This window comes from Microcaecilia unicolor, chromosome 6 (genome assembly GCF_901765095.1).
Source record: "Microcaecilia unicolor chromosome 6, aMicUni1.1, whole genome shotgun sequence".
NCBI lineage: Eukaryota > Metazoa > Chordata > Amphibia > Gymnophiona > Siphonopidae > Microcaecilia > Microcaecilia unicolor.
In genome coordinates, this window is record NC_044036.1 from 328099749 (window position 1) to 328125334 (window position 25586).

The 25586-nt window shown below is 43.9% G+C and overlaps 1 long non-coding RNA gene across 2 annotated transcripts; it reads left to right on the top strand.

The window, feature by feature from the left end:
• Window positions 1–8292: 8292 nt before the first annotated feature.
• Window positions 8293–24565, top strand: LOC115473453. 2 transcript variants are annotated; one of them, XR_003942660.1, is made up of 3 exons: window positions 8293–8367; window positions 10375–10520; window positions 24167–24565. It is a non-coding gene; the product is annotated as an uncharacterized LOC115473453 (long non-coding RNA). The 2 variants fall into 2 exon arrangements; XR_003942661.1 differs by having other exon boundaries at window positions 8297–8354.
• Window positions 24566–25586: the final 1021 nt, after the last annotated feature.

Below are 25586 nucleotides of genomic sequence, written 5' to 3' on the forward strand. Positions count from 1 at the left end.
TCCTGAGGAAGGTGTGCCAAGGAGTCTTGTACTCCAGAATTGCTTCCCATTTGCATTAATAACATAACGAGGTAGAAGAAACACTGACAGACGTCTCAGCCCATATCTGTCAAGAAGTGACCCTTAGCTCACTCAATTTCCACCATACTAGACTACTCGCCTTATTTGGTCAATTTGTTTTCTACAAACTACCACTGGGCTAGCTGTAGTAGCCATGAAGGCTAGATGAATGGTGTAACTCGGGTCCTTCTGGAGTACCTTCACAAGTGTCTAACAGATGCCTGGGGATAACCTTGTCAGAGACAAGGTTAAGGATGTAGTATCCTTGATAAAGGACCACTGCTCAATATACTATGGACAACACCCACTACTATCATCAAACTCTGTGTTTCTAAGGTGCGCCTATCACCCTCATTATTACCAACCATATCACCGATGTAAAAGATAGCAGTTGTACTCATGTGCGCCTCAACCATGTGCAACCATTCAAAACTATACTCAAAGATAGAAACCTAGAGAAAAGAAACAGTACTGTACTGCTAAACCCGGGCTGGATTTCATTTTTATTCCCCCTCTAGTTTGGGTGGGAGGGGGAATACAGAGTTGTATGAAACAAGATGGGTCCTTTTGGATCATCAATTGAGGCTACAAGATAGTTTCTAAATTTCTACCCTTCAGACACCCATTGTTGCCAACCATCCTTCAATAATCAAGTATCTGTGCTTGTATGGTAAATAGAAACTCTATTAAGGGTAAATGCCATATTCTCCGAGGACAAGCAGGCCTGCAAATTCTCACAGCTGGGGTGATGGCATCTGATGGAGTCAGGTGCAGATGCTGACTAGCGAGACTTAAGAACTTTCTAGTAGCATCCCACTGCGCATGCACTGGTGCCTTCCTGGCCACTGTGTGAGTGCAGGTTCCATAGTCTCATTCTACCTGGGAGGATGCATTTTGTGTTCTCTCGGTGCGTATATCTCTTTCGAAGTGCCTTCCCGTGCAAGTAATTTTCCTTTGCTCAGCTATTTTTTATTCTTTTTATTTAATTTCTCTTTTATTTTTACTAGGTTTTTTTTTTTCAGCTCTTAAAAGTTTCCTTTATTTTTCTTAAGCTGCTAGGCTCATTTAGGCCGGAGCATCAACCTCAATTTGGCACTGCCCCTTTTTCGATTCACAATTGAGGAGTTTAATTTGGCCACAGTTCTTCGATGTCCCAGAAGACCCCAGTGGCTTCAAGAGGTATGCCCAGTGTAATAAGTGATTTCTCTGACAACCCCACACTCTTGGTGCCTTGGGCCTGACCATGAGCCTAACTGTTTTAAAAATACAGTTGAGGGCGCGGTAAGTCCAACAGGAGAAACATTTTGGCCCCTCAAAGGCTGATACATCAGCACCGGAAGCACCGACCTCTACAGTTGCCAAGACTTCAACATCCACTGGGAGTGCACCAGCATCAAGAAGGCCTCCACTTCTCTTGACATCGGGCATTGTGAGCAGACCCTAAGACCAGTCTGCACCGAAGAACCATCACTGCTCTGTCATCGTTGTGCGATGGTGATGACAGAGCAGTGATGGTCTGAGGGTGCTGGGGTTTTGGGATCTCTCAGAAAGGATGGAGGAAAGCCTTTCTTCCGCTTGAAATAACTATGAGCCATCAAAACTTCATTAGGTTCGTCAAACAGAACTAGTAGCAGGCAATCATGTTTTGTCATCTGCACGTCATTGCATCAGTACATCGACCCCTGAAGCAGGCGCCTTTGTTGGCGCCGAAACACGGCCCGTGTCGGGTCATTGATTAATAAAGTACTCCTGTTGCCCTAGTTCTGAAGGCCCAGTGTTGCTTTTTTTCTTCTGGTTTGTCTGACTTTCTCCCACCCATCCTAGAAATACTGTATTTTTCGCTCATCTATTCAATAACTTTCTATGGCTTTTTCCTCTAGAAAGCCATCCAACCCTTTTTTGAAGTCCGGTAAGTTAACCGCCTTAACCACCTTTTCCGGGAGGGAATTCCAGAGTTTAGCTACTCGTTGAGTGACGAAAAATTCCCTCTGATTCGTTTCAAATTTACCACACTGCAGCTTCATCGCATGCCCCCTTGTCCTAGTATTTTTGGAAAGCGTAAACAGACGCTCCACATTGACCCGTTCCATTCCACTCATTATCTTATAGACCTCTATCATATCTCCCCTCAGTCGCCTTTTCTCCAGGCTGAAGAACCCCAGCCTCTTCAGCCTATCCTGATAGGGAAGTCGTCCCATCCCCTGTATCATCTTTGTCGCCCTTCTCTGCACCTTTTCCAATTCCACTGTCTTTTTTGAGGTGCAGCGACCAGAATTGAACACAATACTCGAGGTGCGGTCGCACCATGGAGCAGTACAACGGCAGAATAATATCCTTATTTTTGTTTTCAATCCCTTTCCTAACGATACTCAACATTGTATTTGCTTTCCTAGCCGCAGCAGCACATTGAGCAGAAGTTTTCAACTTATCATCTACGATGACACCAAGATCCCTTTCTCGGTCCGTGACTCCCAACGCTGAACTTTGCATGATGTAGTTATAGTTTGGGTTCCTCTTTCCCACGTGCATCACTTCGCACTTGTTCACATTAAACGTCATCTGCCATTTAGACGCCCAGTCTCCCAGTCTCTTAAGGTCTTCTTGTAGTTTTTCACAACCTTCCTGTGATTTGACTACTTTGAATAACTTTGTGTCATCAGCAAATTTGATTCTCACTAGTTACCCCCATTTCTAGGTCATCTATGAATGTTAAAAAGCAGAGATCCCAGCACCGGTCCCTGAGGGACCCCGCTAACTACCCTTCTCCATTGCAAATATTTACCTTTTAATCCTACTCTTTCCTGTCTTTCAACCAGTTTTTAATCCACAGTAAGACACTACCTCCGATCCCATGTCCCTCTAATTTTCTCTGTAGTCTTTCATGAGGGACTTATCAAATGCCTTCTGAAAATCTAGATACACAATATCAACTGGCCCACCTTTGTCCACATGTTTGTTTACCCCTTCAAAGAAATGCAGCAGATTGGTGAGGCAAGACTTCCCTTCACTAAATCCATGTTGACTTTGTCCCATTAGTCCATGTTTTTGAATGTGCTCTGTAATTTTGTTCTTGATTATAGTCTCTGATAGAGCACTGATAGAATTGAAAAGTGAACTTGCAAAGCTATTAGTGATATGTAACTTATCTTTAAAATCAAGCATAGTACCAGAAAATTAGAGGGTGGGCAGTTTGTAAAATGGGTTCCAGAGGTGATCCAGGAAATTATAGACTGGTGAGCCTGACATCAGTGCCAGGCAAATTGGTAGAGACTATTATAAAGAACAAAATTACAGAGCATATACATAAGCATGAGTTTGATTCCCACTTCAGGCACAGCTCCTTGTGACTGGGCAAGTCACTTAACCCTCCATTGCCCCAGGTACAAATAAGTACCTGTATATGTAAGCCGCATTGAGCCTGCCATGAGTGGGAAAGCGCAGGGTACAAATGTAATTAAAATAAAATAAATTAATGAGACAAAGTCAACATGGATTTAGTCAAGGGAAATCTTGCCTCGCCATTCTACTACATTTCTTTGAAGGGGTGAATAGACACGGATAAAGGTGAGCCAGTCGATATTGTGTATCTGACTTTTCAAAAGGCGTTTGTCAAAGTACCTCATGAAAGACTCCAGAGGAAATTAGGATGTAATGGTTAAAAGATACAAAACAGAGTATGGTTAAATGGTCAGTATTCTCAATGGAGAAGGGTAGGTAGTGGGGTTCCCCAGAGCTCTTTGCTGAGACCGCTGCTTTTTAACATTTATAAATGATCTAGAGATGGGAATAACTAGTGAGATAATTAAATTTGCTGAAGATGCAAAGTTATTCAAAGTGATTAAATTACAAGAGAATTGTGAAAAATTGGAAGAGGACCTTACAAGATTGGGAGACTGGATGTCCAAATGGAAGGTGACATTTAATTTGAGCAAGTGCAAAGTGATTCATGTGGGAAAGAGGAATCCAAGCCATAGCCACATGATGCAAGGTTCCACGTTAGTAGTCACTGCCCAGAAAAAGGATATAGATGTTGTCATTAATACGTTGAAACCCTCTGCTCAGTTTGCAGCGGCGGCTAAGAAAGCAAATAGAATGCTAAGTATTAAGAAAGGAATGGAAAACAAGAATGAGAATGTTATGCCTTTGTATCACTCCATCGTGTGACCACACTGAACACTGTGCAATTCTGGCCACTGCATCTCAAAAAAGATACAGCGGAATTAGAAAAGGTACAGAGAAGGGTGACGAAAAAGTGGATGGTACGACTTCCCTATGAGGAAAGGATAAAGCGGCTAGGGCTTTTCAGCTTGGAGAAAAGACAGCTGAGGGAAGATATACTGTATTTTTCGGACTATAAGACACACTTTTTTCCCCCAAAATTTGGGAGGAAAATGGGGGATGCGTCTTATAGTCCAAAGGTAGAGATTTGGCTGGCTGGCAGGCCGCCCTCCCTCCGAGTTCGGGATCGCCCTCCCCCGGCCCTGTCACCACTTCTCCCCTTACTCATGCAATCTTCCCTGGTGGTCTAGTGACGTCGGGGCAGGAAAGAGCCCCCTCTTTCCTGCCCAGCGTGCTGCTCTCCATCCTCCTGTATGCAGCCTGACGGTCTCGGCGAGATTCAAAATGGCCGCCGAGATGTCAATTCTCGGTGGCCATTTTGAATCTCGCTGAGACCGTCAGGCAGCAATGCAATGCATACAGGAGGATGGAGAGCAGCGCGCTGGGCAGGAAAGAGGGGGCTCTTTCCTGCCCCGACGTCACTAGACCACCAGAGAAGATCGCGTGAGTAAGGGGAGAAGTGGTGACGGGGGGGGGGGGGGGAGGTAACCCTGAGTTGAGGGCGATCCCGAACTTGGAGGGAGGGATTCGGACAAGACGCACCGGAGCACCTAGGTTTTAGAGGAGGGAAAAAGCAAATTTTTTTCCCCCCTATTTCCCTCCTCTAAAACCTAGGTGCGTCTTATGGTCTGGTGCGTCTTATAGTCCGAAAAATACGGTAATAGAGGTATATACAATAATGAGTGGAGTGGAACGGGTAGACGTGAATCGCTTGTTTACTCTCCAAAAATACTAGGATTAGGGGGCATGCAATGAAGCTACAAAGTAGTAAATTTAAAATGGAGAAAATATTTCTTCACTCAATGTGTAATTAAACTCTGGTATTCATTGCCAGAGAATGTGGTAAAAGCAGTTAGCTTAGGATTTAAAAAAGGTTTGAAAAATTTACTGAAAGAGAAGTCCATAAGCCATTAATGGGATGGACTTGGGAAAATCCACTGCTTATTCCTAGGTTAAGCAGCATAAAATCTGTTTTACTGTTCTGGGTGCCAGGTGCTTGTCACCTGGATTGGCCACTGTTGGAAACACCTGTGTTTGATGGACCTTCAGTCTGTCCCAGTATGGCAACACTTACATTCTTATGTTTAAGAAAAAAAGAATGAAGTCTGGAGTGGGCAGTATAGGAGAATAGTACAGTGCCTTATCTTGGTGGCAGGACCCCTCTAACCTCACATTAGGAGCAAGGTTTTGTCAATCCCAATACCAGCTGATACTTGCTACTGATGCATTCTCAATAGGGTGGGGTGTGTATTTGTTCTACTGGTACCCTCATGGTGCCTGATTATGCACCGAGAAGCACATTCACATGATTCTGCTGAAGAGCCATCTTCTATGCAGTCTGAGCATTCAGATCGTGGATCATATCCAAAAAATCATCCTTTGAACTGAAAACCAATTTACCCAAACAAAGAAGCTGAATCTGACTCTTAACTCTTTTTGTCAAGAAGCAGCCAGGATATGGAATGTAGTATTTGCCGCATCTCCCTTTGTTACTGACCTCTTAGGTATGGTCAACTTAGCAGACTGCCACAGTTGAAAACCTGATGTGCATAAATGGTCCTTTGATATGGAGGCAATCCACAGCATCTTCAAATGCTGGAGTGTTCCAGCCATAGATCTGTTCACTACTGAACAAAACACCAAATGCCCAGTGTCCTGCTTTAGAAGACCACTATTTATTTGGATTTAGCTCACACATATTCAGTAAGAGCTTAAGGCGATCAGTTAAAGTAGGTATTTCTCAACACTGAGGGGCTTGCAATCTAAGCTTGTACCTGAGACAGTGGAGGGACTTGCTTGAGATCACAAGGAACAGCATTGGAATTTGAACTGGGTTTCCCTGGTTGTCAACCCAGTGCTCTATCCACAATGACAGAAAAATTCAACTACTGATGCTTTCTCAGCCTGTACCTCTTGGATGTTTTCCGCCCATTCCTTTGATTTATAAAATTATCCAAAGGATCATGCTGGACAATGCTACCATCACACTACTTGATCCCTACTGGCCTCATTAATTATAGTTCCCATAGCTCTGCATCCTGGCACAGGACAACCTATACACTCAGGGATCCATTCTTCCATGGTCACAGCATGGAGGTCAGTTCCTGTACCCCAACTTGCAATCTTGTCCTGACAACATGGAAATTGAATGATAAATGTTTTCAATATGCTGCTATCATAGGATGTTCAAGAAGGCTTGATGGCTTCCCAAAAGCCTGCTATGAGAAGATTGAAAAAGACTTTTGTGCTCTGTTATGAATCATAACTTTCTCCAGCTGTCTTTACTCTCCTTGTGTACCTGCTATACTCTTCTGTCACTACCCATCCTATATATATTTCTACCCAGATCTTGTCATCTTGCACACCTATCCCAAGTTCCCTGGTGTTTAGCTTCCACTTTCACCTGTACATAATTCTTCTGATATTCTTTGTGAAATCACATACTCATTCCAGTGTAATTTCCCTGAATTCCTAAAACTGTAGGTGAGCCCTACTCTCTCTACCAAAAACATCAGAAAGTATGCTATTTGTTTCTTTCCATCCTTTCCACTGTGGTGCCCCTTAGGCTATTGCAATGGTTAGTGGACTGAATTGAATTCTGCCATAGCTAAGCGGATATGTGTTCACTGAAGTGGTAACACTGCATCAGATGCAATTTAAAACAACTTCATTGCCAATCTCAGGTCAGGTTCCTTAAATGATATATGTAAAGGTGCTGTGTAGTCCTCCATTCATGCCTTTATAAAACACTACTGCCTTGACTGTGTCCAGGTCAGATAGCAGACATGTTCTTCAAAGTCTTCACAAAGCAAAACTGACCCTCAGTTTAGGCACCTAGTATGTGGCTATATTATCCAAGCTATTTATGGAGAAAGTGAAGTTGCTAATCTGTAATGGGATCTTTATGGCCAGCTATCCCACTCATCAATTCCTTTAGTGCAGAGACTTGAGTAAGGCTCCTATCAGTTACAAAGACAGCTCAGCTTGGCAAAAACTGAGGCAGTGGCAGTGAACAAGAGAGAGGGAACCACTTACGTATAACCAGTAAAGCCCTGAGAACATTTGGGGCTTTCAGAGGGTGAATCTTTGTCTAGGAAGCTGTTGGATAACATCACCCACTCAGTGTGTGCATTATCCTGCTGTCCACAGAGCTCCCATTACTGATAGGCAACTTTGCTCACTGGTTGAAAGGTCTTGAACTATCATGGTAACATATGAAGAAAGTGGCATATGACCACAGAAAATTCATGCCCCAATACTTGGAATATTTAATACAGCTTGGATTCCAGTTGGTCTAAATGCTTCAGACATTATTTTCTTGCATTGCTAATAACTTTAGGTCTCTTGTATTTGTGCGTGTTAGATTTAGGAATGGTTATAATTTATAGCAGTTGGGATTTCTTTAAATCCCAAATTGTGAGCCATCCTTGTGGCTCAGTGGCAGTGCCAGGTCTGCCATATATATGGGTCTGGGTTCAGTTTCTAGGTCAAGTCCCTTTCTCTCTGGGGGTGATATGGAGTTAGAATTTGTAGCCCTGGTGGATGGAGATGAGGGATTCATTGTCCTGGTGCAATGATGCCACCTAGGGCCCTGGTTTGAAGGGATTCAGAGGAACCCTCATGCATGGTTCAGGATTGTCACTGCAGTGACCAAACTGGTGTAAGTTTGGAGGGGTTATAAAATAGGGAAGAAATCTTGGGTAATTGCAAATGAAAGTGTATGGTATCTGATTCTGGCCCTGTCTTTGAGCTGGAAGCTCAAAAGAAGAGGAGGAAACTGTAAAATGTCCAACTTTTAATGGAAAATATGCAAGGTATAACTTTTATTTATTTTTTTTAAATAAAGCCTGGATTAAACTCTTTAGTTTAATATAATTTATGTTTTTGTTAACTAGCAGCAGAGTTTCAGATACTTTCTGGTAGAGAAGAAAAAACCAACAGCACTGCCAGTACAGGTTAGTTTAATCTGTAAGTACCTGATGTTCCTGTTTAAACTACTGTTTCTAACTATTGTGACCGGGGTGTTTGAATGGAATAACTCCAGTTGCAAAACAGCTGTTAGTGTCATGATTTAACAACTGGCTTATGCCACAGCTGCTGGATTTTTAATGGCAGTAGTTTGAATGCAATATATTAAAATAAATACATAAAACTATTTAAGAAACATGCCAAAAGTGCCAATTTTCAAAAAAAAATTTAAAAATAACCCTTTTAGTTATATATATATTTGATATATATTTTTTAAAATAATCCCTTGATTAGTAAAGGGTTTTCAAGGTCAAAGGCAGTTGATCACCTATAGTTACCCTTGCTTCTGATGTTGCATTTCTGCTTGTGTGGTGGTGTTTTGTTTTTTTGTTTTGTTTTTTAAGGTATGTACACCAAATATGCATGAAATGCATTTGCATGCACTGCCTCCACTTATATGTATATGCATCTCATGTACATACATCTCATGTATATTCATTGTGGATACCCTAAAATAAAAAAACCCTTGTGGCTTGCAGCTCGCAAGAACTAGATACCCGCAACAAATATTCATAAGATGCATTTGCATATATCAGAGGCAGTCTGTGCAAATGTATTTTGTGCATATTTACTTTGAATGTCTTAAAAACCTAATTCTGCGCTTTCCTATTCTGCTCTAAAGCAGTGCTTTCTATTCCTGTCTCAGAGATGCCTCCAATCAGATTTTAACAATATTTAATAGCAAAAATTGAGAAACATTGATTTAGAGCCACGTTTTACCTATAAGATTTGCCTCAAGTGAGACATGGCCATGCTGGGTAAGGTACAACAAATTTCAAAGACACAAGCTAACGCCTGCAGTCTTTTCACTTTGTGCATATGGGTCGCATGTCTGCTGGTGTGCTATGTGATCTAAAAGGTTGCTGCTCCTGCAAGCTTCCTGTGTAGTAGACAATTGGTAGGATTAGGGACATAGTAGGGAGAAGAAAAGAGAAAGGACAGATGGCTTTTGGTTGGATAAAGAATGGGATAAAAGACTGAAAAGGACAAAAGAGGAAGGCTACAATGCTTTTATTACCGTTTCAGCTCTTGCTGCCTGATTGTGATTCTGATGACGTGAGAAATTTTGTCAATTTCCATTAGCTGGGGCATAGCTATCGAAAGATTGGGAACTAGTGATATAAAATGCTAGAGAATTTTTGACTCAAAATTTGCTATACAGGAACACATTTGATCAGTTTCTTTAATGTCTTGTATTTAGTTTCTGGCCCTGTGGATGTTTGTCTTCTGTTTTCTTTAGTTTATTTTCTTCATGCTTGCTATACATCAGGAAAACAGCATTTTTTTAGTCCTGATGTAATTTTTCAGATGTATTGATTAAAATTGTTTTATAAAATATGCCCTAGTCTTAGTGTACTGGGATGATGCCCAAGTAGTACAAGATAATGTTTTGTTTTGTAGCCCTCCCCAAATCTGGTTCAGTGAATGCTTTGCCCTCCTCAGGAAGAAGAAAAATCAATAGGCTACACGATTTAAGCATATTTCTTTTTTGAGTTAGGGTGTGTAGCTTTAATTTTAATTTTTTGGGGGGGAGGGGTAAAGGTTTGATTTTTTATTTTTTAAATGTATGTTACTATGTGCTATTTTACACATTTACAAGCATGAAGGACAAGTATTACAAACCAAATACAAAGCTAAACTAAATAGGAAAATAACAATATTTCTTATATTTATAAAGAAGAAGAAAAATTGAGGTTAATTTTTTTCTTAGCCTCAACCCTGTGGGATTCAAAAGGATCAAGTGCAATCACCAGTTGCTCCTGCCTGCCCTCTTTCAAAATGGTGCCAGCTGAACTAAGGCCAGGGACATTTTGGAATATGGCACTAGGAGGGCAGGAACAACAGGGGATCACTCTTGCCTGGGGCATCGTTATCACTGTGCACATAAGGCTTGTGCCCTGAATCTTTTGTAAAGCACCCTTACTCTTACCTATTCCTGCCACCAAGCTGTGACATGAGGAGAAGTGCTGCTGGAGATCCTCAGGCTCTGCCAGCTGTAGACCCAAGAAGCATGCCAGAAGCCTTCCTCTGGTTTTGGACTGCAGTGTCTACGGTGTAATCAGCAGCAACTAGAATGGATATCAAACATGGAGGTAAGGGGGGGGGGGGGGCTGAGAGCATGGAAGTTGAGTAATGGAAGCAATGAGTGGGGCATGAGGTGGGAGAGCGCATGGGAGCTATGATGGAGTTCATGGGTGAGTGTGGAGAACAAGTGGGAAGTGAGGACAGAGGAAGGAGAGCAAGTAGAGCATACAAGTGAAAAAAGGTGAGAAGGATTGGGAGGAGATGAGAGAGTATGGTATTTTTTAGAGAGGCAGAATGGATGCAACTTTGTGGGATACTAGTATAACACCTTTCCATCCATGAACACCCCTTTGCACAGCTTTCACCAACCCCCACCTTCTTAACACAAACAGCCACCCATCTAGGAGTACTCGTAAGTTGTTGCCATTCTGCTGCCTTGTGCTGTGCTTCAGACCCACATCTGCCTTTATGAAGCTGCTGCTGCTGAACTTCTTTCCACCCCTTCCTTGAAGTTGCATCCTGCTGCTACTGAAGGGTCACAGAGGGCCACAGGAGGTAGGATAAGGAAATAGTTGTTTTTTATTGGCCTGGGTGAAGTGACTGAAATAAACTAGCATTGAACAAGGGAAGAAGCTGAACCTGGGATTCTCAGTTTCGACTGAAAATGAATCAGCAGCTGAAATTTGCTGATTGGTTTCAGCTGAAAAAAAAAAAACAGCACCTCCAGGATCCTCCCAGGCCACCAGCACACTTAGGAGGCTGCCGCAGGAACTCTCAACAGCCATTGTTATAGGACAAGCAGGCCTATCTTCACAAGAGGGTAACGCAGGCTGTATTGCCTGGTCTGGATCTTATGACGAGCATAATTGCTATGTGGAGCACATGACACTGCACTGCGCAAATGTGAGTGTCTTTCCCACCTGCCGCGTGAATGCGGTCTCTGTTGCTTTTTATTTTTTTACCGTGGTGAGGACAGGTTGTACTTTTTTTTTACTGTCTCCACACTTTGCTCAGTCCTAAAGCTTTTTTTTCTGCCTTTGGCATGTTTTTCTTTGCCTTTTTGGTGCATAGGGAAGTCGTCCCATCCCCTTTATCATTTGCGTCGCCCTTCTCTATACCTTTTCTAGTTCCACTAGATGCAGTGACCAGAATTGCACACAATATTCAAGGTGCAGTCACACCATGGAGCGATACAATGGCATTATAACGTCCTCATTTTTGTTTTCCATTCTTTCCTAATATTAATACCCAACGTTTTATTTGCTTTCTGACTGGCAAGGGGTACTCCAGGGCTGGTCTTGGGAAACACTGATCTTGATTAATCAGTTTTTAAGATTTTCCGTCCTTCCTCATCGTTTCCAATGGAAAGTACTTCATGTAGGCTTTTCTCTGCTCCAAGAGTCTTCAAAAAAATGTCTAGCTGTGGTTGCTGTAACCTTTTGAAGGGGAAAAACATTGTGACCTCTTGTCTTGATGATTGGTTCATGACCGTGGCAAGTTACTTAGCCCCAGGTACAAAAACTTAGATTCTCCGAGGACAAGCAGGCTGATATTCTCACGTGTGGGTGATGTCACGTCGGCCCCTGGAGGATTTTCAGCAAAAATCTCTGGAAGTCTCTTCTGGAGCATTCCACCGCACGTGGCAATCGCATGCGCGTACGTAATTTCCTGCCCGTCGCGTGGTTCCGCTCCTCAGTTTCTTCTTTTCCGCGTCTGAGGAGACACGGAGTTTTTTCACGCTTCGTGTTTTCCTCTGCTTCCGGAGTCGAAGTTTCTTCTTTTTTCTCGGTCCGCCTTAGATCGAGTATAATTTGTTGTTTAAAAAAAAAAAGTCCCTTTATGTAGTTTCTTTTTCCCTGTTGGTAACTTTCCTTCAGTTTTTCGTGTGACCGCTTTTAGACCGCTCGGTCGGGGTTTTCCTCCTTTTTCTTGTGTCTAGTTTTCTGACACAATCGCGTTTTTTTATTTTGCGGAGGCTGTTTTCCCCGCCATGTCATCAAAGACGCCCAGTGGCTTCAAACCATGCGCCCGCTGCAACCGGACCATCTCAGGCACTGTTCCGTCCGCACTCCTGGTGCCTTCAGTGCCTTAGGCCTGACCATCGCCCGGAGAGCTGTAAGTTGTGTCTTCAGATGAAGAAACGCACCCAGCTCTCGAGAGAAGCTCAGAGAGAAAAGCTTTTTGGGTCCGGTGCGTCGGCGTCGAGGGCTGCATTGGCGTCGGGAGACCAGGTAAAGGCTGCCAAAAGACCGATGCACGCTGGGAGCAGTGATGCATCGAGTGGGTCTCCACCCACCTCGGCGCCTCCTGCTTTGCAAGCTCCCCGGGACCGACCTGTATCGGACCCGGACCCGAGGAGGTGTGTGGATTCCACATCCTCCTCACCGGTATCGAGGAGTCTCGATGATGGGCGTCGGGCGAAGGTCAAGAAGCACCATCATCGTTCTCCTTCTCGACATGGTATCGGGAGCTCCGGGTCGTCGAAGCATTCGGTACCCGAGAAGCGTCGACACTGAGAGGATCGCTGTCCCTCTGTGATGGAGGTGTCGGCGCGACGGTCGTCTGGCAGTCCGGTACTGGCTCCCCAACCCCTACAGGTTCTGCCTCCAAAGCTCACACTGGCACCGCAGCCTTCCTCGACAGCTTCTCTTGATGAGTACATCAAGGCTCTGTTTCCCAATTTTATGGAAGCAGTGCTGCACCAATTGCACTGTACCGTCGGTGCCGGAGGCTCCTGCGGCGCCTAGCCTTTTGCCTGTGGTGAGGTCTCCTTCTCCGGCATCGCTTGCGGTACCGGAGTCGGCAGCCACCCGGGTCGTCTCTCCATTGTCGTCGGTGGAGGAAGCTTCACCGGAGTCTTTAAGGGAGTCGACTTCTCGACACCGTCATCAAAGTCGTCGTACTTCCACGTCGAGACAGGCTCGGATCCGGGCTGCTCTTTCTGAGCTTTTGGCCCCTGATGATGATGACAGGCCTGGACTTTTCTCTGCCGAGAACTCTCTAGGTCTTCCATCTGATTCAACTCCCTCACCTCAGAAGCAGCTCTCCCCTCTGGAAAGTTTGTCTTTCTCTTTTGTGCGGGAAATGTCTGAGGCCATTCCCTTCCCTGTGGAGACTGTGGATGAGCCCAGGGCTAAGATGCTCGAGGTCCTGGATTATCCATCTCCACCTAAGTCTTCCACCACAGTTCCTTTGCATGATGCACTCAAGGAAGTGCTGATGAGGAATTGGAGGAAGCCTCTTTCATGCCCAACTGTTCCAAAAAAGGCTGAGTTTCAGTACTGGATCCACGGGGAACCCAGTTTCGTCCGGCCTCAGTTGCCTCATGATTCTGCGGTGGTGGATTCCGCTCTCAGAAGGGCCAAAAGTTCTAGGAACTTTGCCTCGGCGCCCCCGGGGAGGGAACACAGAACTTTGGACTCTTTTGGGAGGAAGGCGTATCAGGCTGGCATGCTCGCGTCCAAAATTCAGTCATACCAGCTCTACATGAGCATTCATTTGCGGAACTCAGGCAGCTTGAGAGCTTAGTTGACGCGCTCCCACCGGAGCAGGCTGAGCCTTTTCGCCAGGTGGTCAGGCAGCAGAAGGCGTATCGCAAATTCCTGTCCAGGGGTATTTACGATACTTACGATGTGACATCCAGATTCTCTGCTATGGGTATAGTGATGCGCAGACTCTCATGGCTGCGTGCCTCTAACCTGGAAGAACAAACTCAGCAGAAGATTGCGGATATCCCTTGCCGGGGGGGGGGGGGGGGGGCGGATCATCTTTTTGGTGAGAAAGTTGAAGAGCTGATTGATCATCTGTATCAGCGTGATAACGCTATGGACTCTCTCTCTCTCCCGCCGGGCTCCTTCTGCATCTACTTCCTCATCTAGGAAGTTTTTTTTAGAGGGAAGGCAGGTGCTCCCTTACGCCTCTAGGGGCCATAGGTACACTCCTACTTCTCGGCAGCCGGTTCAGGCTCCGCCCCAGCGCGCTCGTTCCCATCAACAGCGTGTGCCGAAGCAGGCCCCTGCAGCTCCCCAGCAAAACCCAGGGACGGGATTTTGACTGGCTCCAGTTAAGCATAGCCAAACTACCAGTATCCGTGCCGGATGACTTACCAGTAGGAGGGAGGTTAAAATTTTTTCACCAAAGATGGCCTCTCATGACCTCTGACCGGTGGGCTCTTCAAATAGTCCGGTTAAGATACACCCTCAATCTGGAATCCGAACCTCCAAATTACCCCCCGAGAGCTCAGTCTTTCAGCTCTCAGCACAGGCAAGTACTTGCAGAGGAACTCTCCGCCCTTCTCAGCGCCAACGCGGTCGAGCCCGTTCCACCAGGGCAGGAAGGACTGGGATTCTATTCCAGGTACTTCCTTGTGCAAAAGAAAACAGGGGGGATGCATCCCATCCTAGATCTAAGGGGCCTGAACAAATATCTGGTCCAAGAAAAGTTCAGGATGCTTTCCCTGGGCACCCTTCTTCCCATGATTCAGGAAAACGATTGGCTATGCTCTCTGGACTTAAAGGATGCTTACACTCACATCTCGATACTTCCAGCTCACAGGAAGTATCTGCGGTTTCGGCTGGGAGCACAGCATTTTCAGTACTGTGTGCTGCCTTTTGGCTTGGCGTCTGCGCCCAGGGTATTTACCAAGTGCCTGGCAGTTGTTGCAGCATCGCTACGCAGGCTGGGAGTGCATGTTTTCCCTTATCTAGACGATTGGCTGGTTAAGAGCACCTCCCAGGCAGGAGCTTCGCAGTCCATGCAGATGACTATTCAGGTGCTAGAGCTACTAGGGTTTGTAATCAATTACCCAAAGTCCCATCTAATCCCAGTTCAAAAATTGGAATTTATAGGGGCTCTGCTGTGCATGAAGACAGCTTGTGCCTATCTTCCCGAAGCAAGAGTGGACAACCTTCTGTCTCTGGTCTCCAGGGTTCAAGCGTCTCAGCAGATCACAGCTCGGCAGATGTTGAGACTTCTGGGGCACATGGCTTCCACAGTTCATGTAACTCCAATGTCACGCCTACACATGAGATCAGCTCAGTGGACCCTAGCTTCCCAGTGGTATCAAGCTACAGGGAATCTGGAGGATGCGATCCAGCTGTCCACCGACTTTCGGAATTCCCTTCAGTGGTGGACAATTCGATCCAATCTGGTTTTGGGGCGCCCATTCCAAATCCCTCAGCCACAAAAAGTGCTGACGACGGATGCATCCCTCCTAGGGTGGGGAGTGCATGTAGATGGGCTTTATACTCGAGCTTGGTCACTTCAGGAAAAGCGTCTTCAGATCAACCTCCTGGAGTTACGAGTGATCTGGAACGCTCTAAAGGCTTTCAGAGATCAGCTATCCCACCAAATTATTCTAATTCAAACAGACAATCAGGTTGCGATGTACTACCTCAACAAGCAAGGGGGTACCGGATCTTGCCCTCTGTGTCAGGAAGCTGTTCAGATGTGGCTTTGGGCTCGCCAGCACAGCATGTTTCTCCAAGCCATTTATCTGGCAGGCGTAAACAGTCTGGCCGACAGGTTGAGCAGGATAATGCAACCTCATGAGTGGTCGCTGAACATGGCTGTAGCCCGAAAGATCTTCCGGGAGTGGGGCACCCCCTCGGTGGATCTTTTTGCCACTCAACGAAATCACAAGGTCCCTCAGTTCTGTTCCAGACTACAGGCTCACAGCAGGCTAGCGTCAGATGCCTTCCTCCTTCATTGGGGGACAGGCCGTCTGTACGCGTATCCTCCCATACCTCTGGTGGGGAAGACTTTGCTGAAACTCAAGCAAGATCGCGGAACCATGATTCTGATCGCTCCCTTCTGGCTGCGTCAGATTTGGTTCCCTCTTCTTCTGGAGTTGTCCTCCGAAGAACCGTGGAGATTGGAGTGTTTTCCAACTCTCATTACTCAGAACGAGGGGGCGCTTCTGCATCCCAACAACCTCCAGTCCCTGGCTCTCACGACCTGGATGTTGAGAGCTTAGAGTTCGCCTCCTTGTGTCTCTCTGAGGGTGTCTCCCGAGTCTTGTTTGCTTCCAGGAAAGACTTCACGAAAAGGTGTTACTCTTTTAAATGGAAGAGGTTTGCCGTCTGGTGTGACAGCAGGGCCCTAGATCCTTTTTCTTGTCCTACACAGACCTTGCTTGACTACCTTCTACACCTGTCAGAGTCTGGTCTTAAGACTAACTCAGTAAGGGTTCACCTTAGTGTGATTAGTGCTTATCATTGTGTAGAAGGTAAGCCTATTTCTGGACAGCCTTTAGTTGTTCAATTCATGAGAGGTTTGCTTTTGTTGAAGCCCCCTGTCAAGCCTCCTCCAGTGTCTTGGTATCTCAATGTCGTTCTCACCCAGCTGATGAAACCTCCTTTTGAGCCACTGAATTCCTTCCATCTGAAGTACTTGACCTGGAAGGTCATTTTCTTGGTGGCTGTTACTTCAGCTCGTAGGGTCAGTGAGCTTCAAGCTTTAGTGGTTCATGCTCCTTATCTTAAATTTCATCATAACAGAGTAGTCCTCCGCACGCACCCAGTTCTTGCCGAAGGTGGTGTCGGAGTTCAATCTGAACCAGTCGATTGTCTTGCCAACATTCTTTACCCGTCCTCATACCCGTCCTGGCGAAAGCAAGCTGCACACTTTGGACTGCAAAAGAGCATTGGCTTTTTACGTGGAGTGGACAAGCCCCCACAGACAGTCCGCCCAGTTGTTTATTTTTTTAAATCCCAACAAGAGAGGAGTTGCTGTCGGGAAACGCACCATATCTAATTGGCTAGCAGATTGCATTTCCTTCACTTATGCCCAAGCTGGGCTGACTTTAGAGGGCCATGTCACGGCTCATAATGTTAGAGCCATGGCTGCGTCAGTGGCTCATCTGAGGTCAGCCACTATTGAAGAGATCTGCAGGGCTGTGACGTGGTCATCAGTCCACACATTCACATCTCACTACTGCCTTCAGCAGGACAGTCAACGTGACAGTCTGTTTGGGCAGTCGGTGCTGCAGAATCTGTTTGGGGTTTAGAATCCAACTCCAACTCTCCTAGGCCCAATTTTATTCTGTTCCAGGCTGCACTCTCAGCAGTTTTCTTGTTTCAGGTCAATCTTTATGTCCTTGCCATTGCGAGGTCCAATTGACCAATGGTTATTGTTTTGAGTGAGCCTGGGGGCTAGGGATACCCCACACGTGAGAATATCAGCCTGCTTGTCCTCGGAGAAAGCGAAGTTTCTTACCTGAAGCAGAGGAGTGTGGTAGCTGTGTTAGTCCACTCTTAAGGTTATCAATAGAAATCAAACAAAATAAAACATGGAAAAGAAAATAAGATGATACCTTTTTTATTGGACATAACTTAATACATTTCTTGATATATACCAATGTGGTATATATCATTCAGTGTAAAAAATGTAACAAAGGATGCTATATTGGAGAAACAGGCCAGATGCTTAAGACAAGATTCAATTTACATAGGCATCACATGAACAATACAGCCAGTAGGGCCCCCACCCCGGTGGGACAGCACTTCACAGAACCAGGACACTGTACCAGTGATTTCACAGTGAGAATACTGAAAGGTAACTTTAAAACCATACAAGAACGTAAGACCTTTGAAGTCAGAATGATTGAATATTTTAACACCCAACAGAAAGGACTTAACAAGGATCTAGAGTTCCTAGCCCATTATAAACCATAAAGCTGTATGTCTCTGTTGATCACCCCATCCCTCACCTATCCACACCCATCCTGTTAGAATATCAATGATATGCTTTGATGTCCCCATGCATACCTCCAACCCACCCCCATCCTCCCACCCTGTCAGACTGTCATAGTAATGCTTGAATGTTTTCACTTATATACACTGTCAGCACATTTGCTTATTTCCGATCTGATGAAGAAGGGCAACCTTCGAAAGCTAATCAAGAAATGTATTAAGTTATGTCCAATAAAAAAGGTATCATCTTATTTTCTTTTCCATGTTTTATTTTGTTTGATTTCTATTGATTACCTGAAGCAGGTATTCTCAGAGGACAGCAGGCTGGATATTCTCACAATCCCTCCCACCTCCCCTTTGGAGTTGTCTTTCCTTTTTACTATTGGATTTAACTGAGGAGCGGAACTGCACGACCGGCGGGAAATTACATACGCGCATACACAGTGCGATTGCCATGCGTGGTGGAACACTCCAGAAGAGACTTCTAGAGATTTTTGCTGAAAATCCTCCGGGGGCCAACGTGACATCACCCACACGTGAGAATATCCAGCTTGCTGTCCTCGGAGAATACCTGCTTCAGGTAAGAAACTTCGCTTTGTAAGCCCATTAGGGACAGAGAAAGAACTGGTATATAATATATGTAGCCTAACTTGGTTGTACCATAGAATCTTCATGAATGGTCCCTGCCTCCCAAACTCTGTTCAAAAGCTTTTCAACCATTAGGGCAGTGACTCCCAACCCTGGTTGTGGAGGTGCCGCAGCTAGTCAGGTTTTCAGGATACCTACAATGAATATTCATGTGAGAGATTTGCATGCACTACCTCCACTGCATTGCATTTGCTTTAGTAACTGGATGACGGCAGAGAAAGACCTGCATGGTCCATCCAGTCTGCCCAACAAGATAACTCCTATGTGCTACTTTTTGTGTATACCTTACCTTGATTTGTATCTGCCATTTTTACGGCACAGACTGTAGAAGTCTGCCCAGCACAAGCTCTGCCACCCAATCTCCGCTAAGCTTCTGAGGATCCTTTCCTTCAGAACAGGATTCCTTTATGTTTATCCCACGCATTTTGAATTCCATTACCGTTTCATCACCACCTCCTGCGGGAGGGCATTCCAAGCATCCACCACACTCTCCGTGAAAAAATACTTCCTGACATTTTTCTTGAGTCTGCCCCCTTCAATCTCATTTCATGTCCTCTAGTTCTACCGCCTTCCCATCTCCGGGACAGGTTCATTTGCGGATTAATACCTTTCAAATATTTGAATGTCTTTATCATATCACCCCTGTTTCTCCTTTCCTCTAGGGTATACATGTTCAGGTCAGCAAGTCTCTCCTTATACGTCTTGTAACGCAAATCCCATACCGTTCTTGTAGCTTTTCTTTGCACCGTTTCAATTCTATTTACATACTTAGGAAGATACGGCCTCCAAAATTGAACACAATACTGCAGGTGGGGCCTCGCCAACGACTTAAACAGGGGCATCAACACTTCCTTCTGCTGGTCACACTTCTCTCTATACAGTCTAGCAACCTTCTAGCTACAGCCACTGCCATTTCACACTGTTTCGTCGCCTTCAGATCCTCAGATACTATCACCCCAAGATCCCTCTTCCCGTCTGTACATATCAGACTCTCACCGCCTAACACATACGTCTCCCGTGGATTTCTACTCCCTAAGTGCATCACTTTGCATTTCTTCGCATTGAATTTTAATTGCCAAACCTTAGACCATTCTTCTAGCTTCCGCAAATCCTTTTTCATGTTTTCCACTCCCTCCCGGGTGTCCACTCTGTTACAAATCTTAGTATCGTCTGCAAAAAGGCAAACTTTACCTTCTATCCCTTCGGCAATGTCACTCACAAATATATTGAACAGAATCAGCCCCAGCACCGATCCCTGAGGCACTCCACTACTCACCTTTCCCTCATCCGAGCGAATTCCATTAACCACCCTCTGGCGTCTGTCCGTCAACCAGTTCCTAATCCAGTTCACCACATCAGGTCCTATCTTCAGCCTGTCCAGTTTATTTAAGAGCCTCCTGTGGGGAACCGTGTCAAAAGCTTATGTAAGAACAGACATAATTTTAAATTACCCCCCCCCCCCCCCCCCCCCCAAAAAAAAAAAAAAAACTGCTAGATGGGTTGTGAATACAAATAAGCATACTTCAAATTGTATATGAATGCCAGACGTCAGAAAAGAATAAGATACCTTGTAACCCCTATTACTATGTAAGCCACATTGAACCTGCCTCGAGTGGGAAAGTGTGCGATACAAATGTAATAAATAAATAAATTGAAGAATTAGAATGTAAGGCACTAAATGATGCAGATATAATAGGTATCTCAGAGACTTGTTAGAAGAGAAGTTCCTTAGATTACTATACAACTTTGTAAGTCAATGTTCTTTGAAAGCGAGTCTCCTAATTGAAACTGAGTCTCCAAATATGTATATATGTTGGTGGGTGGTGGTACTACTGTCCACTTGCACAAGATTAAGAGAGAAACAGTGAAATGCTAACAGAAGTTAGTAATGCTTCCAGATTTAGTGGCAGTGGGAGATTTCAGTTTCCTCAGTCATGATTTGGTAAATGTCATTGGGATTTACTAAGGAACTAAAGGTTTTAGATACTGTAAGTGACTGACTGCTTCTTGAAACGGATGAGGGGATACCACTAAATTTCTAGTTCTTACAAGTAAACATTGGCTGGTACAAGGGGAGATAGTGGGGCTGCTTGGTAGTAGTGATAACAGTGCAATCAAATTTATTATAATCATTGGAAGGGAGGCCACTAAATGCCACAGCATGTAGCTTTAGAAAAGGAGGCTAAGAGAACATTTAGTTAGAGTAACTATGCAACCCATTTTTTTTGGCTCAAACCATCTTTATTGAAATTTTCATTATAAAAAACATAAGCAAACAGGAGCAATATTGTAAACATGTATAAAAGGGTGATACCTATTAAACTGTCACATTTTAGAAAGAAATCCTACACACTGGAAGTAGAGAGTTGGCACGGTGACAGAAATCTAACCTGTTTCCACCCATCCCCGCTGCAATTTTACCTGTCCCTGTAAGAATTTAATGAAACCTTTAAAAAAAAAAAAAATTTCTGGTTGGCTCTCTGGGTTTGAGTTGCAGAACTACAGGCAAGGCTCTCTTGCTCTCTGGGTTTGAGTCACAGAACTGCAGGCAAGGAAGGAACAGAAGTTTGAACTTGGAACAATATGATGTGTACATGTAAGACTGTAATTTGCTGGCACTGTGTTCTGAGAGGTTGCCATATGCATGTGCCAGTAGCTCAGGTGACCTCTGATGTACATGCCTGTGTATCAGCCTGGGACCAGAGAGGATCAATGGAAGACTTTCTACATCTGTGCTGTTAAAGGAGGAGGAGGTGGTACTTAAAGAACTTGGTAGGTGAGAGGCTGGCATAGGTGCAACTTACAGTTCCACGGGAACCCTGCAGGAACTGCTTCTGTCCCTGTGGGAATCCCACATCACCAGAGGGGATTCCCACAAAACCCTGTTCTCATGTACGTCTCCAATGGGAAGCTCATGGTGCTTAAGTACAAGCTACACTGAAAAAAAGAGGGAAAAGAAAAATAGAGGATCATAATGTTAAATAAAACAATATGATACAATTCAAAACAAATTGATACATTCATATGCTCTGAACTTATATAACTAATGAAATATTTGCATTCTCATTAACGAGAGCTATTGATTCCTACACTTTTAAGGAGATTCATAACTCTTGTCAGTTTAACTGGGGCTCATATCGTTCTATATATGATTTAAAAAAAAAAAAAATAGACTAACAGGGCAGAACCATTTTGCTGTGGTTATAGAGGCAGTATATAAACTAAACTGATAACGCTTAAAGGAAAGATTGCTAAGGATGATCTAGAAAATTATAGCTGGTGAGGCTGATGGTGCCAGGCAAAATGGTAGCAAAAAAACAAAACACTGGCCATATAGACAGATATGATTTCATGGGAATGAGTATTGGTTTCTAACCCAGGCAAGTGTTGCCTTACCAATGTATTATAAGAAAGGTGTGGTAGCCGTGTTAGTCCACTCTTAAAGGTTATCAATAGAAATCAAACAAAATAAAACATGGAAAAGAAAATATACCTTTTTATTGGACATAACTTAATACATATTAAGTTATGTCCAATAAAAAAAGGTATCTTATTTTCTTTTCCATGTTTTATTTTGTTTGATTTCTATTGATAACAATTTATTATATTTATATATATATTTTTTTGTAGGTATTAAACATGGATACCTGAGCCATTTGCTATAATAGTATTTGAATTTTCTAAAGGCATTTGACAAGGTTGAGGGCTAGGGAGCACATTGTAGATTGGAAGCTGGCTAAAAGATAGGAAACAGTAAATGGTCATTTTTCCAAACAGAAAGTGGTCAATAATGGAGTAGCCTGAGGGCCTGTAGTTGGACATGTGCTGTTCAACTTTTAAATAAGAGAAAGGAGCAACAAGCAAGGTGAGCAAATTTTGCAAATGGCACAAATGATAAAAGTCATTAAAAAAGGCAAAGGATTGTGAGGAATTGCACAAAGGTCTTATGAGACTAAGAGATGTGAAGGGTGTTTTTGATATGATGATCAGAAATCCTGTACTGAACATGGTCCTTTTCAAACCAGAAAGCTGTCTCTTTTTGTTCAAAAATCACCCTATTTTAGATGTTTTTGTGCTCAGTGTGCTTTTCTTTAAGGGCCATTTTGAAACAAAAACCAGCCAAGGGACAAAGGCACAAAAATAAACCATGCTATTAGATGGGGCCACAAAGACATCCCAGCAGAGCAGTGGGGCAACCTTAGGGGGCACTGCAGTGAACTTCACCTGCAAGGTCCCAGCTACACATTGCATCATAACCCCCTTACGTTGAACTTTCCAAGGATAGCAAAAAATGTACTGTACCTAACTATACACAACTACAATAGTCCATATGCCTGCAGGTGTCACCTATACATGGGTTCAGTAGGCATTTTGTAGTTTTGGGGCACTTGCACTTTCCACCACAAGTGTACCAGTTAGAGTTGGATATGGGCCTGGGTCCACTAGGTTGCTCTGGGGCCCTGCTTGCTGCTGTAAGAGGAATGCCTATTATATTGGCAGCTGTCCTAGAGCCTGGTATGTACTGTCTTGTTACTTTCATTTCTTAGGGGATGGGAGGGGGTCAGTGACCACTGAGGAATTAAGGGGAGGTGATCATGCCTTTATCCCATCTGCTCAGTTTGTGCACCTTTTTGGCACGCAATCATTAGTGAAACAGGTCTAGCTAAAAACATACTTTTTACCCTGGATGTTTTTATAATGATCCATTATTGCAGAAAAACATCCATATTGTAACCCATCCTAGTTCTCCCACCCACCCATGAGATTTAGATGAATTGCATAGAAAAACATATTTAAATGAATTTTTTTGCAAATAATGATTTGGACATTTTTGCATTAAAAAAAAAAAAAAACTTCCAGCTGCTGCTTTGTACCATTTTTTTTTGGATGTTTTTATGTTTCAAAAATGAGCCTCTTTGATTTAAATGGCAGATGAAATTTAATGTGGACAAGTGCAAAGTAATACACTTAAATATAATCCCGATTAGAGATATAAGATGCTGGGTGCTGAGTTAATTACCCAAGAAAAAGACAGTGATATTACTGAAGCCAGTATACTGAAATTTTCAGCCCAGTATGCCAGAGCTCTACAGCTCAAGTATTGTGTATAGCTTTGGTCACCTTGTCTCAAAAATTATATAGAAGTACTAGAAAAGGTTCAGAGACAGGTGACAAATGTTATTAAAAGGATGGAATACCTCCCTTGTGAAGAAAGAGTAGGGTGCTTCACCTTGGAAAAAGAGTTGACAGAGGGGATATGATAGAAGTTTATAAAATCATAAGTGGATGGAACAGTTAATTGGAGAATGTTTATCTTAATTTCAAACAACACCAGCCGATCAAAAGCAAATTGTAGAAAGTTTTTTTTCATGTAGCACAAAACTAAGCTGTGGAATCAGTAGCTGGAGCATATAATCAAGGTGACAAAACATCGAGGGCTCAAAAGGAGGCTCTTGCCCTGGCCATCTCTGCCACCACCAGAATTGATCGCGCCTGCCTCTACCAGCTCCAGTCCCAAGATGGCCAAGACCTTCAGCGGCAGAGAGGGCCGGGATAAGAGCAATCCGTAAGTTAAATGTTGATGCAAATAAGGAGACATGTTATTGTAAATTTTATAAATGTACCTTAAAGAACATTAGCCTTTTGAATCATTATTTATGGGTCAAGTGCTAATATTGACTTTATCAGTTTAAGTACTTGTTATAAATGTAATGTGCCTTGTAAAGTCTCACCCTTATCTGTTTAAAAAAAAAAGAAAAGTAAATGCATTAAAGCAGGAGTTTTTCCAAAAGTTTTATTAAATGTGAATTAAAATCATAGATGTAGTTTGTTTTATTTGGGGGACGGTGTGTCACATTAACATATTTATTTGCATATATACATCTCATACATTTTCATTATGGTTTTTCAAAACACCCCTTCCCTCCCCCAGACTAAAACACTTGACATATTGTAATAGTGGAGATATATATATTATTTTAACTGAAATGAGTGAGAAACTTATGACCCCTCTCACATTCACATAAATTAGCAAGGGGAGAATTCACTTTCCTGTTCCTCTTTTGTAATAATCCTGACACCAGCACCCTTCCCTTTTCTACTTCTCCAAATTTCAGCTCCTTCTCCTTTCCTCCCTCCATACCAGCATTTTCGCATACCATGCACATAGATAGAAAAACAAACAGCCCACCCCAACCAGGCAGAAATTTTTTCCAGGCAGCACCTTTTCTTCCTCTCCCTCCCCCCAGTCAGCACTTTTTTTTCTAGCCCTCCTCCCCCAAAGGTAGCACTTACCTCCCCCCCCTCCCCAAGCATAACTTTTTTCTTCTTGACCCCCTCCACTGACAGCACTTACCCCCCAGGAGCAAGGGATGAGGAAGCATCCTGAAAACTGATAAGGAAGGAGGGCGAGGAGCTCCCCAAACTTAACACTAGTTAGGCAGTTGCCCTAAGAACAAAGAAATGCAATTTATATATTCCCAAGCAGTACAATAACAAAAAAAATTATCTGAGTTAAATTATGTTGCCTGGAACTATATATATATTTCGCCAAGGACAAGCAGGCTGCTTGTTCTCACGACTGGGTTGACGTCCACGGCAGCCCCCACCAACCAGAAGAAAACTTCGCGGACGGTTGCGCACGCAGGGCATGCCCACAGTGCATGCGCGGCCATCTTCCTGCCCATGTGCGACCGTTCCCACTCAGTTTTTTTCTATTCCGCGCTGGAGAGAGACGTGTTACCCGTCTCTCTTTGTCAGCCCCGGAAACCGGATTGCGGCCTAGCCGCGGTTTTT